Source organism: Rhododendron vialii, chromosome 2a (assembly GCF_030253575.1).
Source record: "Rhododendron vialii isolate Sample 1 chromosome 2a, ASM3025357v1".
Lineage (NCBI taxonomy): Eukaryota > Viridiplantae > Streptophyta > Magnoliopsida > Ericales > Ericaceae > Rhododendron > Rhododendron vialii.
The window spans coordinates 41,529,852-41,534,126 of record NC_080558.1 but is presented as its reverse complement, the minus strand read 5'-3'; the positions used below and the strand labels follow the sequence as shown (position 1 = coordinate 41,534,126).

Genomic DNA, 4,275 nt, shown 5'->3' with positions numbered 1-4,275 from the left:
GCTAAATAAGAACTGGACAAAAATCCGAAGGCTGGAGATTTTCCCTATGATTCTCCCAATACTTACAGCAGGAGAACTAATCAATCTTGTTCCTTTACCTTCCAGAGTTTAACAAGTGCAAACCAGAGGTTTCCCTCTACTCTAAATGACCAAAGTTGCACTAGCAAATCCTTGTACAGTTTGTGTTCTTTCACAACCTCATTCCACCCTTTCACCACATTATATATTCCTTTGCTCATTTTCCACTGCCTTATATCGATCTCGTGTTCCTTTCCATTCTCTGCAATAAGCCGCGCTTCTATCTCCGCAACATCCTTCCCATTGATCCCTTCCCCACTTGGAAACTCCTTGTCTACAAGTTTACCTCGCGGGAGAGAGAGGCGCCCATGGCGAGCACTCACGTCCGTGCCTTCGAGTACCTTTTGAATTACCAAAGTAGCTTTGGCTCCCCCAAGATTTCGGATTCTTTCCTTGAATTCATCAGGCAGGTCTGGTGTGATTTCCGGTAAAACAACCTTCCTTTTTCGAACCAAGTTGTTCACCTTCTTCATGTTCGCCCTCTTCTTGATCGCTCTGTACTTTTCTTCTTCACCACCAAACTCACAATCACGACTGCCCCGTGGCCTCTTTCGACCTGTTTTTTTAGTTTTCTTGCCGGCGTTTTCATCCTCCCTAACGGGTTTGGTGGGTTGCCTTCCACTCATGACGAACCGAATCTTGAAAGGGTTTCTAGGCTCAGGTGGTTTATGATCAGACGGTATTTGATACTCGTTGAGACAGAGGATGTATACATCAGACTCATCGTAATGAGGGTTCTTGAGAATCTCCCGAACGACATTCAGCCTTTTCCTGCTATCCAGTTGGAGAAGCCACTCTTTAGTTTCCTTCAAAAGCCTATCGAGTTTAGAGTAATCGTATCCGGAATCGTTGTCCATTCTTTCCTTCTACTAGTTGTTCAACACTCGACAGCAAAGAACAGAGTATGAAATTTTTGTGAATGAGAATGATGGAAACAGAGGAGCGGAGATGTTTTTTATTTGGTTATGAGAATAATGGAAACAGAGGAGCGGAGATGTTTTTTATTTGGTTATGAGAATCATAGGATACGGCATATCTTAATATGATTGCATCTCTCTCTCTCTCTCTCTCTCTCTCTCTCTCTCTCTCTCTCTGGAAACCTAAGTTGAATAGAAGTGGGGTTTGTGTAAGACTTGGGTTTTGGAGTTGGGAAGTAGTTAGAAGTGAGAGATTCTAAACTGGGTGTGATTTGGATTTTGATTTCTTGGGTGTGAAGTTTCTCAATTAGGAAATTATTGCAGATCAAGTTTTCGTGAAACAGAAAGTATTTCGGATTTCAGTTGGGATACTAAAGTGAAGGGGATAGATATCTCTTGTACCAATGGTCAAAATTAGGGTTTTTTTGAGGATCTCTTTCACAATTACTAGGGGTTTTTTTTTTTTTTTTTCCGTCATGTCCTAATTCCCGACAATAAATGAAGGAAGCATAATAACATGCACAGAAATTGATTGTCTATAGGCTTGCCCTATTTGATGCCTTTCGGCTTTTAGTTGGGTGCATGGTTCTGCAGCAAAACATCCTTTTAGCTCTTTGGTTCTTAGAGGTATAGGGAGGGCCATAATTTCGGTGGTATTCTAATTAGGAATTAGATGGGTTTTGCTGTTATTTTGTTCTAATTTCCAGATAAATACACTGATTTCTCTACTACTCTTATCAAGCCAAAGAGACGTTTATTTCGACCAAAATCCTGTCCAAAGCCAGGTTGACATGGAAAGTGTTTTTTTTTTTTTTCAACGAACAAGATTATCCCATATACTAATATATAAAAGAAAACACGATACAATAAAAGCGGACACTACTGGTCTGAAAATTTAAAAAAAAAAAAACAACAAACAAAAACAAAATACAAAATACAAAAGAAAAGAAAATCCGCCTGGAATCAAGACGCCGGAGTCGGACTCGTCGATCATTCTCGTGAAGGGGGTTGGAGTGGCTATGTGTGGACACAGAGCAAACTCTCCTGACCCACCGCACCAACATTAAGGCCTCGTTCTCCCTAAAATTTGCAAAATTCTGTACTGTTGAAGCAATTTTCTTGTTATAAAATTGTCTTGGGAAATTGTAATGTTAACGAAATAAAGCGACATTAGCATTTGTAACTTTTCGATTTTGATGTAAGGAAGTCATCAAAGCCAAGTCTAGGGGAACAAATACAAATATTTTGAGCCCTGGCAAACCCATGTTTAACTTAAAAGTGAGGTATCCATGCTTCCATCTATTAAAAAAAAACAAGCTAAGCGAAAACCACTAATACGATGGTTATGTAGCGCTCCTTTAGAGTGTGAAGTCTAGGATTCAATTTCTATGGATATGAGGTTGATCTTCGTAGTAATTGAACATACACTAACATCTTGTCATCTGGCAAAAAAAAATTATCGTCTTCTTTCCTAGTTCACATAATAAAATGATGTTCTCTTTAACTTTTCATTACTTTTGACTCGACCAAAAACAAACTAAAATGTAAGGAGGATCTAAATAGACCTAATTAGGTTGCCAATTTTGACAAAAAGAAAAACAAAACATTTTCCGCTGGAGTTCAAAAAATTGCACAATTCACAAATATTTCCAAATCTTCCCAAACGGAAAATATCAAAACAAGCAACTAAACAATGAAGAGGAAGGGGGGAAAAAATCATACCTCCAAATTTGAGAATATGTGATCACTAATATTACTAATATACAGGAAACAAAGAAATAGAAACTAAATATATAGGTGCAGTCGGCTATTTTCATCATCCCCAGACATGATACGAAAAAATTTGGCAAAACAGAATGACATGAGGAAGGGACAGTCAGCGATGAAGGGTTCAAATTCAACGCAGAAGCCTTCTTCAGATAATAACCATCCAAACTCGGTTTCATAAGAGGTACTAAACTTATTTTAATAATTGGATTCAATCCTCGAGTTCTTTCAAAATCCTTATCCATATATAATAGGTCTTAATCCGATTTAAAATAAGAAAGATGGAACCATTTTACCAAAAAGCTTGTCTAGACTAATTTCTAACCGAATTAAATTAGTTTGACCATATACTTTGTGGATCACTATTCCTAAGGGCCAAGGGGACTCTGTTGATATGACATGTTCCATTATTCCTCAATTATGGGCAAGATGCCTTACACATAACAACTCTGTGACTGTGAGTAAAGACTTAAGTTTTATCAGATTTGGGCGTAATTCATGTGCTTCTCGATCTTTCAACTATAAAAATGGCGCAAAGAGTGTTGAAGTACCAATGACAGGATGATGGATTTAGCAACAAGAATATCAGAAGAACAACACCCAATATTGGCAAGCACAAAAGGTATATCAGAAGAACATGTTTACACCCATTTTTGGCCAAAATTCAGAAAATCAATTTGTGGTTAGAAGAAGGACTTGAATGAAGGTCTCAGATGCTAAAAAGCCTCATGATCGGTCATCCACGAAATCGGGCCGATTTGAACGCCACTGATCGAGTTGAGTTTTCAAAGGCCTGGGCCAAATTATGCCTAAGATTTCGTTATCACAAGCCCAAGCTCAAGATTGGCCGAAGACTTAGGTTGACCCGCTAGATCTAAGTGTTTTATCCAGGTCTAGGCCAGTTCTTAGAAATAATAAGGCCTTCTAAGTGAGCCTAAATCAGTTAAAGCCCAAGTTTTCTTTCCAAACTTGGGTCCGCATGGCTTACAAAGAGAAGAGGCCTATGATGCTCTTCAAATTCAGGCCCAAGTAATAAATGGGCCTACTTCTTAAAGAAAACGTCACCTATGGCCTTCAGTTGGCAGGGAAAAGGTCTCAAGCTGCTCATAAGTAGCTCAAAGGCCTAGAATGTTCTTGCTGGGCAGATCTAGGTAAGCTGCTTACAAGCAGCTCAAGGTCTGAGTCTTTTCTATCCTTTAGCATGAAGCAAGGCTTGGGACACGTGGCAACCATGCATGGAGACATCCCAAGCAGCTCACAAGCAGCTTAGGCCTGGACAAGCAGCTCAAAGGCCTCTATCTGACATCACATAAGCTGCTCACAAGCAGCTCAACCAGGCCTGCGTTTTTGGCCTTGGTGGGCCCAACTATCCCTTTTTTTTTATAAACATCCATGCTCACAAGCAGCTAAAAGGTCTCAAGCTGCTCACAAGCAGCTTAAAGGCCTAGAATGTTCTTGCTGGGCAGATCTAGGTAAGCTGCTTACAAGCAGCTCAAGGTCTGAACTGGTGGGA

The 4,275-nt window shown here is 39.7% G+C and overlaps 1 non-coding gene across 1 annotated transcript; it reads left to right on the top strand.

Annotated features, from left to right (window-relative positions):
• Positions 1-1,491: 1,491 nt before the first annotated feature.
• On the top strand, positions 1,492-1,596 carry LOC131318284 (small nucleolar RNA snoR100). The gene has a single exon (XR_009197610.1). It is a non-coding gene; the product is annotated as a small nucleolar RNA snoR100 (small nucleolar RNA).
• Positions 1,597-4,275: the final 2,679 nt, after the last annotated feature.